Genomic DNA, 13,165 nt, shown 5'->3' on the forward strand with positions numbered 1-13,165 from the left:
TAAAGCTAAAAGAAAGTGCTCACAAAAATGCAGAACCTGCTGAAAGCAAAAGGTACAAAGACTAGAAATGGACGACGGAGCAAATCATAAAAGCTATGAAAATGGACTATGAAATAAAACACACCAAAGACATCAAAATCATGAAGAGGAAATGTTCGAGTCACATAAATGGAAAGTGGCTGGCCAGGAGTAAGATAACTGAAAGTGGAGATATTGTCAATGACAGTGGGGAAATAGCAGATGTGTTAAATAATGATGTTACCTCAGTATTTACAGTGGTAAAGGAGGATAGCTTGCCTGCGGAAATTAATAGTGAACTGGGGACAGAGAAATTAAAATTAAGTAAAACATAAATAATAGGAAACTAATGGAGTTAAAGAGGGAGAAGACCCTGGGACCTGACAATTTCTTCCCAAGGGTCTTCAAAGATGTTCGGTTTCACAATGTAAAATCCCTAACTGTAATCTTTCCAAATTCCCAAGAAACAGGATTGGAAAATTTCACACCTCTCTGCTTTTTAAGATGGGCAGAAGAGAAAAACCAGGGAATAACAGATCAGTTAGGCTAACATTTGTGGTAGGGAAGAGTTCGAGTACATAATCAAGAATGCGGGTAACTGAATATTTTGGAAATGTTCAGTTAATCAGGAAGAGTCAGCGCAGATTCGTGAAGGGTAGGTCATGCCAGGCATACCCAAGTTTTTTGAAGAGGTGACTAAGGTGGTGGACGGGCGAGTGGGTATGGATTTCCAGAAAGTATTTGACAAATGTTTCTAAAAAAGGCTGCTAATTAGAGTAGAAGCCTGCAGATAGAGGACAAATTGCTAACCTTGCTGGGAAATTGGTTGAATGGCAGGCAACAGAAAGTAGGGATAATGGGTGGATCCTCAAATTGGCAGGATGTGACGAATGCTATCCCACAAAGTTCTGTATTTGGGCCTCAATTATTCACATCCTTTAGTAACAACATGAATAATGACAGAGGAAGTCATATCTCCAAACTTGCTGATGACATAATGTTAGGCAGTGTTATGGGAACATAGATGATGGTTCAAATTACAAAAGATATTTCTATACTGAGTGATTGGGTAAAAATGTAGCAGATGCAGTTCAATGTAAGCAAGTGTGATGTTATCCATTTTGGAATAAAAAAGGAGAGATCAATGTAGTTTCTAGATGGCACAAGGTTAAATATAGTGAATGGCCAAAGAGACTCAGAGGTTCAGGTACATAGAACTTTAAGGTCAGGCCCTCAACCATAAGATATAGGAGGAGAATTAGGCCATTTGGCCCATTGAGCCTGCTTTGCCATTTATCTCTCAATCCCATTCTCCTGCCCCCTCTATGTGACCTTTGACCCTTTTCCTGTTCCAAAACCTATCTACCCCCAACTCAACATCTTGGCCTCCACAGATTTCTGTGGCAATGAGTTCCACAGATTAATCATACTCTGGCTGAAGGAATTCCTCCTCATCTCAGTTCTAAAGAATTGTCCCTTCATTCTGAGGCTGTGCCCTTGGGACCTAATCTCTCTGACATGTTGAAAGATCTTCTCTGTTTAATATATCCAGGCCTCTCAGTATTCTGAAGATTTCAATCAGAACCCGCTTATCCTTCAGAACTTCACTGACTACAGACCCAATGTCCTCAACTGCTCCTGCTATGACAAGAGCTTTGCCTCCAAGATCATTCTTGTGAACCTCCTCTGAATCTCCTCCACTGCCAGTACATTTTTCATTATATTGAAGGACTATACCTGCTCACAACATTTCAAATGCAGTCTGACCACAGCATTATGCAGACTCAGCAGTACATCCCTGCTCTTGTACTCTAGTCTTCTTACAATGAATGTGAACATTGCATTTCAAGTTCCTAACTGCCAACTGAAACTTCATGTTAGTTGTAGGAAGGCAGGAGTGGGCATATAGGGGTCTTTTTCAGGATGGGACTCCTCAGTCTCAGTGCTTCAGATTTTCGAAGCTTTTCCCCATTTAAGATTGCCTCTATTTTTCATAAAAGTGCAAAATCTCACATGTTCCTACATTGTATTCTATCTGTCCCCAATCTTTGCCCACTCTCCTAGCTTGTCCAAGTCCTTCAGTAGCCTTCCCAATTCCTCAACACTACCTATCCCTCCGTCCAGTGATAATGGGAACTGCAGATGCTGGAGAATCCATTATAGCAAAAATGTGAAGCTGGATGAACACAGCAGGCCAAGCAGCATCTCAGGAGCACAAAAGCTGACGTTTCGGGCCTAGACCCTTCATCAGAGAGAGTCTCTGATGAAGGGTCTAGGCCCGAAACGTCAGCTTTCGTGCTCCTGAGATGCTGCTTCACCTGCTATGTTCATCCAGCTTCACACTTTATTATCTATCCCTCCGTCTATCTTTGTGTCATCTGCAAACTTAGCAACAATGCCCTCAGGGCCTTTATTCATAGGTGAATAGGTGTGGTCCCAACACAGACCCATGATGAAATCCACTGGTCACTGTTTGCCATTTTAAAAAAGACATTTTATCCCCACAGCTTTCCCTCTGTCAGTCAGCCCGTCCTATATCCATGTCAGGATCGTGCCCCGAACATAATGTCTTATTTGGTAGCATCCTGTGTGGCATATTGTCAAAGGCCTTTTGGAAATACAATCGATCATCTCCACTGACTCCGTTCTCTAACCTGCTTGTTACCTTCTCATAGAATTCTAACAGATTTGTCAGGCATGGCCTCCCCTTGGACAAAGTCAGACTGACTCAGCCCCATTTTACCATGCACTTCCAAGTAATCCAAAATCTCATCCTTAGTAATAGACTCTAAAATCTCACCGATGACAGAGGTCCGGTTAATCAGCCTAGATCTTCCTGTCTCCTACCAGTCTCCCTTCCAAACTGGGGTGTCATATTAGCCATTTGCAGTGCTGTGGGACCCTGCCTGACTCTGGTTCCTGAAAGATCCCAACCAGTGCCTCGACTATCTGCTCAGCTATCTCCTTCAGAACCCTGGGGTGTACTCCACCTGGTCCAGGTGACTTATCTATCTTCAGACCTTTCAGTTTCCCCAGCACCTTTTCCCTAGTGATCGCCCTATACCCACCCTGCTCCGTGACTCTTGCATTTCTGATATGCTGCTGTCGTCTTCCACTGTGAAGATAGTTGCCTCGTGCCTATTCAATTCCTCTGCCATTTCTGTACCTCATTTCAACTTCCCCAGCCTCATTTTCCAGCGGTCTTCTTGCCTGTCTAGATATCTCAAAAAAAACTCTTGCAGTCTTCTTTCATATTACTGCTTACTTTATATTTCATCTTGTCTCCCAATCCCACCACCACCTCCCCCCCCCCCCCCACCCTTTTCGGTTATCCCCAGCTGGTTTTTAAAGGTTTCCTAATCACCTTGACCATATTGTGGGCTTTTTCTTTTATTCTGTCCCTGCCTTACCTTGTCAGCCATTGTTGCCTTGTTCTCTCTTTGATCTGTTTGTTTTTAATTAATTCATAGGATGTGGACATCACTAGCTAGACAAGCAACCATATTACAATGGGTCTGGAGTCACATGTAGGCCAGACCAGATAAGGATGGCAGCTTCCTTCCCTAAAGGGCATGAGCGATAGCAGATGGGTCCTGACAACTGACGATAGTTTTGTGGTCATCATTAAACACTAATTTCCAGATTATTAGTGAGTTCAAATTCCATCATCTACCATGGTGGGATATAAACCCAGGTACCCAGAACATTACCTTGGTCTTTGCATTAACAGAGTATTAGAAATGCCACTTGTCCATCACCCAACTTTCCTTGGGATGAATTTTTGCTGCGCCTCGCAAAAACCCAGCCACTGGTGTCCCATCATCTCCCCTGCAAGGCTCCCCTTCCAATCAGTGCTGACTAGCTCTTCCCTCACATCGTAGTGTTCAGGGGTGTGTGGGTTATAGGGGGATGGGTCTGAGTGGGATGCTCCAAAGGGCAGTGTGGGCTCGTTGGGCTGAAGGGCCTGTTTCCACACTGTAGGGAATCTAATCTAATCTTTATATTTACGTTTTGTCATTGAAATACCATTGCATCTGATTCCAGCTTCCTTCTCTCAAACGGTTGGGTGACTTTGATCATATTATGATCGCTGCCCTCTCAGGTTCCTTCATGTTCAGCTCCCACTCAAGCCTGTCTCAATTACAGATGGCCAAATCCAAAATTCCCTGTTCCTTTATGCGCCAAAAAATCATCACATAGACATTCTACAACTTCCTGTTCTTGAGAGCCGCTACCAACCTGATTTTCCAAGCCCACCTGCACTTGAAGTCCCATATAATTTTTGTGGTAGTCCCTTTCTTACATACCTTTTATATCTGCTGATCTGTTTTCTTCCCCACATTCTGACTATTACTGGGAAGCCTGTACACAACTCCCATCCGGGCCTTTTTACCTTTGTGTGGCCTCGATGCTGTACACACAAATTCTGCACCTTCAAACTCTTTAACACTTCCAGCTATTGATTCAATTTAATTTCTTACTGTCAAGGCAACTCTGCACTCCGTGCCCAAGTGCCTGTCCTTTCAATAGGACAGATATCCTTGGATATCCTTCCCAGCCCCACGCCCCCTTGCGGCCACATTACAGGCATTAAACTAACTGACCTTTAGTGACCTTTATATTGTCTCCTTGCATTTTTAAAATAGCTCTTAAATTGTAAGTTTTCCAGTCCTCTGGTACTTTTCCAGAATTTAAAGATTCCTCCAAGATTACTGGCACGATCTCTCATGCTACCTCTTTTTAATATCCTAAGGCGTGTCCCATCAGGCCGAGGGGACTTACTGACTTTTAGTCCTGTTAGATTCCCGAGCACTTTTTGACGATTATATTCCTTCAATATCTATTGTATTTGTTTCCTGGCTTCTTTTTGCCCCTTGATTATTTAATAATTTTGCGACGCTATTGGCTTTTCTATTGTGAAGACCCATGCAAATAATTTTGCCAGCTCCTCTGCCATTTCATACCTTGTATCAAAGATGGTATTTTCAGCAGTGACTGGTAGACTTCTCACTGAACTCATTTGAGTACACATGACAATAAATCTCATTCTAATTCAAATTCTTCTCGTTCTAATTCCTGCTCTCTGTTCCTCCTAATGTATGGCCTTATATCTGGCATTACTCTCCACACAGTTTACAATGCATCCGAGTTTCAAATCATCTGCAGACTTTGAAACTGTGCACTCCATAGCAAGGAGTCAGTAATCTGTGTACATGCACCTCTCTATCTTATTGGATTTATTTAGCCTGTGTCACATAAATAGCCCCTTAAATGAAACAATCTTTATCTCCATGTACTCATGATTTATCAAATTTCCCGGGACGCTCTCTCTCCCAGCTCCCTTTATTAAATATAAATGTACCAGGAATAAAACTGCAACTTTCTTGGGAGTTGGAAAATGACGCATCAGCCTGACTGTACCCTCCCACGTTGGTGTGAACAATATGAGCTTTCCAGGCTCTGCCAAAGAAATGTCTATAAAAGTAGCCCCAAGCGTTTCAGCTGGGGATGAGGAAGGGGGTAATGGGCAGTCTATAACAGGAGTCAGGAAGGGGGACCCCAGGGTAGTCTGGGTTCCCAGGTAAGCGTAGCGACCCTGTTGGATGTAAAAAGTGACCCTTCGAAAAGACCCACTTGTGAGGCTGGAGGTTGATTGTCAAGTCCTTCTGCTTCTGAGTCAATACCACCAACTTGTAGTGGGAGTTGGGAGCTCTCCACATGATGTCCATATGACCTTGGAATGGATGGTCCATCATGGGCTTTAACTGGGAAAGAAATGTCATTGTTGTTGCCAGTTCTCAGTGTGGTGTCCTGAAGCAGTGACAACGTGATGTGAATTCAGAAGGCATAACTATGTTAATGATAGCTTCTGGCAGCCGTGCCTGGAAACTGTACTCTGCAGTTACTTATTTTGCTGAGTGTACCTCTGGGGATGAGTGACCACCCAACTGCCCTCTGACAATGTACCTGTCAGAATGTGCCCACACAGTGTAACCTTGACTGTGTCAAGATCCAGGATGTTGCTGCCAATTTTATGTAATGATCTGGCTAAGGGCCAGAAATTGTCACTTTTAAAGGTTACAGAGTTGGACACGTTGTCTGAGCTTTGGACACTGCAAGCAGATTATGTATTAAAACACTTTACCCAAGCACTCTTGTTGGTGAGGCAGACAAAAGGTCACAAAATCAGTTTGCGAATCAACTGGATTTTATTAATAAAATATTCCTTATTTAAAACACCTTGTGAGCATTTAACAATTTCCCACAATATGTCCTCTTGATCTAGCTCTCTCCGTCTGGGAAAGGATGTTACCCACAACGTTCGATGCATTTGAGCTGGGGCGTTGGAATCTCCTTCCTCTCTAACATAAGGCTGGCTCTCTCCTCAAAGATGGGTCTTGCAGATCAGGGCAGATCTTTTCCTGGGCCTGCTTGGGTTGCTGCATGGTCCTTTGTCATGATCTTTGCTGCAAGTTGTCTAACAGTGTGGCTTCCTGGTTTGTCTTTCTTTTCCTGTTGCTCTCCACCATCCAGAATGTTCTCTGGTCCTCAGCTCATAGGATGATGAGTGGAATTTAAAGCATCCAATGTGATCATACGACACTTTAGTGTTGCCATGGTGGCAAGATGTGGAGTGCATGTACACCGGTATTGGCTGGAAGTCAAGGTGCCTGAAAGTCTGATTGATACTTCTCCGATACACAGCCTTCAGGCTGGTTGTATTAGGCACCCCCAAATCTTTGTGAGCTCTTTGACCTGAGTTTCCAAGTTCTTTGCAGCTGCTGGCTGTTGTTTGGCTTAATTTGGGCTAATTTTCTGGCCGGCTTGATTTTACCGGCTGTGGGTCAATTTAGAATGTCCAATATTGGGCTCTTTGTCAGTTGACCATAAGTACCCAAGGAACTCAACAAAAGAATAAAGACAAAAGGTTCCAAGGTTTCAAACAAACAGTGTGCTTTAGTGTACACTGTTAGAACGCAGCACTTCTGCAATCTGCAATACATTTACACATTAGCTCTGCAACACCTGCAATTAGCATGTGGTCAACATGGGTCACAGACTATGAACGAATACATCACGAAGCACATATCAAAGATTAAATATGATTAAGATGGGCCTCACAGACGGGTGATCAAATCTCTTTAAAATTCCCGAAAGATTAAACAGAAATTGCTGAAAAAGCTCAGCAGGTCTGGCAGCATCTGGGCAGAGAGATCAGAGTTGATGTTTCAGGTCTGGTGACCCTTCCTCAAAACTGACGAAGACTGTGGCCGAAGACCATGTAGCAACCTCAGGAGACCCAGAGTCACTGGGCCCAAAAAGTTAACTCTGCTTTCTCTTCACAGATGCTGCCAGACCTGCTGAGATTTTCCAGTAATTTCTGTTTTTGTTTCCTATTTACGGCATTTGTAGTTCTTTTGTTTTTTTTTAATAATTTTTCACTTTTGCCCCATCTAGCCTTGAAACTTCCCCTCTCCCATTGCCCTATTTTGTACTATTTTATTTCCTGCTCCTTTTTAGTTAATCACCTCCTTCCATACACTCTACAAACTGAATTCTAGCACTTGCCCAAGGGTTTAATTCCACCTCTTCACTGACAGCTTGTCACACTGAGCCAGTACCTCCCCAATGTTTAATCTTGCTCAAATTCTGCTTGTGAGATTCTCAAACCAAGTTTTCTTAGCTTCACTGAATCATTACCATTCCCCAACACAAAGCCTTCACACTTTCTCAGCTCCTTGGGATTTTTTTCTGAATGTTGACTCCAACACTGAGCTGCCACCCCTCTCACCCACACCAATTTCACCCCCGCAGAACGCGCAGCCCTCCGCTCCCTCGGCTCCAATCCCGACCTCATCGTAAAACCCGCAGACAAGAGAGGCGCAGTTGTAGCATGGCGCACTGACCTCGACATTGCTGAGGCCAGATACCAATCTCCGACAACTTCTCCTACATCTCCCTGGAGCAGGATCCCACTGCTGAGCACCAAACCATCATCTCCCAAACCATCCACAACCTCATCACCTCAGGTGACCTCCCACCCCCTACAGCCTTCAACCTCATTGTTCCCCAACCCCGCACTGCCCACTTCTATCTCCTTCCCAAAATCCACAAACCCGCCTGCCCTGGTTGACCCATTGCCTCTGCCTGCTCCTGCCCCACCGAACTCATCTCCACAAATCTGGACTCCATTTTCTCCCGCTTGGTCCAGGAAATCCCTACCTACATCTTTGACACCACCCATGCCCTCCACCTCATGCAGAACGTCCAATTCCCCGGCCCCCAACACCTCATTTTCATTGTGGACAACCAGTCCCTATACACTTGTATTCCTCGTGCAGATGGCCTCAAGGCCCAACGCTTCTTCCTGTCCCGCAGGTCCGAGCAGTCCACCTCCACCGACACCTTCATGCACCGAGCCGAACTCGTCCTCACCCTCAACAACTTCTCTTTCGATTCCTCCCACTTCCTACAAACAAAGAGGGTGGTCTTGGGTACCCGCATGGGCCCAAGCTATGCCTGCCTCTTTGTAGGTTACATGGAACAGTCCCTCTTCCGCATCTACACTGGCCCTAAATCCCACCTCTTCCTCCGTTACATTGATGACTGCATCGGTGCCACCTCTTCCTCCCAAGAGGAGCTTCAACAGTTCATCCATTTCACCAACACCTCCCACCCCAACCTCAAGTTCACCTGGACCATCTCTAACACATCCCCCCCCCTTCCTGGACCTCTCTATCTCCATCTCAGGCAACCAGCTAGCAACCGATGTCCATTTCAAGCCCACCGACTCCCATAGCTACCTAGGATACACCTCCTCCCACCCAACTTCCAGCAAGAATTCCATCCCCTGTTCCCAGTTCCTTTGCCTCTGCCACATCTGCTTCCAGGGTGAGACCTTCCACTCCTTCTCAGATGTCCTCGTTTTTCAAGGAGCACAACATCGCCCCAGCAGTGGTCGAGAACACCCTTGACCGTGCCTCCTGCTTTTCCTGCAACTCATCCCTCACACCCTGCCCCCGCAATAACCACCAAAAGAGAATCCCCTCTTCCTCACGTACCACACCACTAACCTCTGGATACAACACATCATCCTCCGACACTTCCACCATCTACAATCCGACCCCACCACTAAAGACATTTTTCCATCCCCACCCTTGCCTGCTTTCCGGAGGGACCACTCTCTCCGGGACTCCCTCGTCCGCTCCACACTCCCCTCTAACCCCACCACACCCGGCACTTTCCCCTGCAACTTCTTCAGAAAGGGTCTAGACTCAAAACGTCAGCTTTCCTGCTCCTATGATGCTGCTTGGCCTATTGTGTTCATCCAGCTCTACACATTGTTACCTCGTGTGTAGGAGTTAGGATAAGGACATGGGAGAAAGCACTCAGGCCCTAAAATTGTTGAATTCGATATTGATTTATTGAGAATACGAGGAACACAGACCATGCGATCGCTTTGCAGAGGGCCTACATTCTGTCTGCAGAAATTACCCAAAAATGAGCAGCCACTTTAGCACGCCACCCTGTTCCCTGGCCAACATCTCTGTCCCTGGCTTGCTGCAGTACTTCAGCTAAGCTCAGCACAAGCTGGAAGAACAGCCCAACTGTTTTTTTTTCTCTCTCTCTCTCTGTCTGTGCTCCATCACCATCTATCATTTGCTCCATACTCGTCCTTCCCACTCCTCTAGCATTTATACCAACTTTTCCCTGTCTACAATCAGTTCTGAAGAAGGGGCACTGCACCTGAAACATTGACCCAGTTTTCTCTCCACAGATGCTGTCAGGCCTGCGGAGTTTCTCACAAAATTTCTTTTTTGTTTCTAATTTCGAACATCTGTAGTTATTTGTTAAGTAAGAATAAATTATTCATTTCTACATTATTTTACCATGAGCCCCACTATGAAAGTTTGAATATCAGGTCACAACCAGACATGATGCTTTCTCTCTTTTGCATCCTACAGCTATGACAGGATGTCCATGGTCTGTGCAATGAAGGGTGTTGTCCCACGAGACATCTCCTCCTCCACCTCTGAGGAAGAGACCATGATATCTCAGAAGATGTATTGTCAAAGCTTCCTTCCACAGCCTCCATCAGCTCAGATACTGATCCCTCAGAGGGTTATATTCGAGTTGAGAGCACCTGCTGGTGAGCACCTCACTGTCACATCTCTGCAGCTGGTCAAGGCACCTGCTCAGTCCCAGGAAGCCGAGGACTCCCATGGTGTCGACAGTTAAGGACTTCATAGAAATGCACAGACAGACACCGGAGTAGCAGGCACATTTTCAGGAGTGGTGAGGAACAGGACAAAAAGGCTGCACAGTATCAGCAACAATACTGGGACCCTGCTGCATCCGGGGACAGTTTGGTGTCTTCCTTGAGAGCCAGGTCCAGGAGCATTAGGGTCTGCTGGGCATGTGCACTGACCTACACTCCTCCTAACTCCAGTCATTGGTCAGTCCAGTCAGCACCATACAAGGCAGAAGGAGGAACAAGTGACTTTGAGCTCACTCCATAGAAGCACTACAGTGAGGAAGCAGGCATTTTGGCCCATCAAATCCACACCGGTCCTCCAAACAGCATTGCACCCAGACCCAGCCCCGTCCAACCCTGCTCCTGTAACCCTGCATTTCCTACGTCTAACCCCCCTCAACTGCACATCTCTGAACTCTATGGACAATTTAGCATGGCCAACCAACCTGAGCTGCCTATCTTTGGACTGTGGGAGGAAATCAGAGCACCCAGACACAGGGAGAATGTGCAAACTCCTCCCAGACAGTCACCCGAGGCTGGAATCACACCCAGGTCTTCGATGCTGTGAAGCAGCAGGGCTAACCACTGAGCCACCGTGTCGCACTCCAAGTGCCCCCTCCTCACAAAGAAAGAGGGCAGTTGGCAGTCAGCCAGAGGAAGAGCACCGCACAGATCCACCAGATCTTTCACTGTCACTGGATCAGAATGCAGCCACTTCCTCCCTATCAACACTCTAGTGTGTTTGCACAATCCAACAATTGCGTCAAATCAAAAAGGCAGCTCTCTGCTACCTACTCAAGGACAATTAGGGATGGGTAATAAATGATGACCCAGCCAGTGGATGATTATGTAACAAAAAATAATCAAATTCAACTGCACTATTTTATTGATTTATAATTGATGTTTCAATAAGTAAAAATGAAATTTATGACAAGTTCATCCCAATAATTGTTTTCTCATTAATGGAAATAATGAAGCATTTATTCAGAGATTACAAAATATTATCTTGTGTACAATCTTGATTGACATTGATGATCTCCAAATAAACATAACATCCCTTTTAAAATAATAGAACTAAAGTTCAGTTTCCACTCTTTCCACCATCAACACCCAATAGCTGTAGTGTGTACAAGATGCCCAACGGAAATTCACAAAAGATTCTAACACAGCTTCCAAACTCACAACCACTTCCATCTAGAAAGACAAGGGCAGCAGCCACATGGGAACACCCCCTCTGCAAGATCCCCTCCAAACCATTCACCATCCTGACTCGGAAATGCATTGCCGTTCTTTCGCTGTTACTGGGTCACAAGCCTGGAATTCCCTCCCTAAGGGCATTATGGGTCTGTCTATGGCAAGGGGACTGCAGCAGCTCCATAAGGTCGATCACTACCATCTTCTCAAGGATAACTAGAGAATAAAAACACTGGCCAACAGCAATGTCCATGGCCTGTGAGTGAATTTATTTTTTTCAAAAAGCAGCAGTTTATGCAAATTGTACAAACATAAACCAAAAGAACTGCAGATGCTGTAAATCAGGAACAAAAGCAGAAGTTGCTGGAAAAGCTCAGCAGGTCTGGCAGCATCTGTGAAGGAGAGAATCAGAGTTAACGTTTTGAATCCGGTGATCCTTCCTTAGAACCCATTATGAGGCCACATTAGGTAAAAGTTTAGTGAAGGAAAAAACTTGCAGAACACCATGTTTGAATCCATATGTTGTAAGCCACTTTGCAGGTGATAAAATGCTTTTGAAGCATAATGACTTGTGTAGCATAATATCAAATATTTGAAGAGGTTTTTGACAATGAGTTGATGCACAAATGCTTTTACAAGATTGTGTTCAGCTCAGTTCAGATACCAACAGCTTTTTCTAACTTGGTATTTTTTCAGTCGATGGCCAATATTGTTTGCTATAAGTAAAGGGTTTGTTTTTCTGGTTGTTAGCTTAATGGAGATTTTAGCCAATGCTAAATGTATAAGTCAGCACCCATATAGCCATATGCATCACGTATGGCGTATTCTTGCCTGTGAATCAGAAGGTCACGGGTTCAAATCTGACACCAGAGATTTGCATTTATAATCTTGTGAGATCATTCCGCAATGTGGAACTGCCTTTGGAGTGATATGTAAACCTGAGGCCCTCACTCCTCTCTCAGGCGAATGTGAAATACCTCATGACACTCTTTGAAGATAAACTTTGAAGTTTTCCCCAGAGTCCTGACGTTCAATCTATTAATTACCAGCATGAGAAAAAAAACTGTAACTTCCCCCTTTGGTGATCGAAAATGCCCTCAACCGCATCTCTTGCATTGCTCACACTTCTGTCTTCACACCCTCTCCCCACAACAAAAACAAAGACAGAATGTCCCTTGCCCTTGGAAATCACCCCAGCAATCTCTGTAATCAAAATACTTTCACCTCCTACAATCCAACCAAACAAGAAAAGGGATATTTCCCTTCCTACTCCTATCTGCCTTTCATAGGGAGCTCTTCACACTCCCTCATCTGTTCCACACTCCCTACTAAACTTACCAGAAGAACAGAAGAACTAGGAGCAGGAGTGGGCCATCTGGTCCCTCAAGCCTGCTCCACCATTTAATAAGGTCATGGCTGATCTTTTTGAGACTCAGCTCCATTCACCCGCCCACTCACCATAACCCTTAATTCCTTTACCATTCAAAAGTTTATCTAGCCTTGCCTTAAAAACATTCGGTGAGGTAGCTTCAACCACTTCACTGGGCAGGGAATTCCACTCACAACTCTTTGGGTGAAGAAGTTCCTCCTGACCTCAGTCCTACATCTGCTTCCCTTTATTCTGAGGTGATGCCCTCTAGTCCTGGTTTCACCTGCTAGTGGAAACAATCTCCCTGCCTCCACCTTATCTATTCCCTT

The sequence above is a fragment of the Stegostoma tigrinum genome, chromosome 15, assembly GCF_030684315.1.
Source record: "Stegostoma tigrinum isolate sSteTig4 chromosome 15, sSteTig4.hap1, whole genome shotgun sequence".
Taxonomy (NCBI): domain Eukaryota; kingdom Metazoa; phylum Chordata; class Chondrichthyes; order Orectolobiformes; family Stegostomatidae; genus Stegostoma; species Stegostoma tigrinum.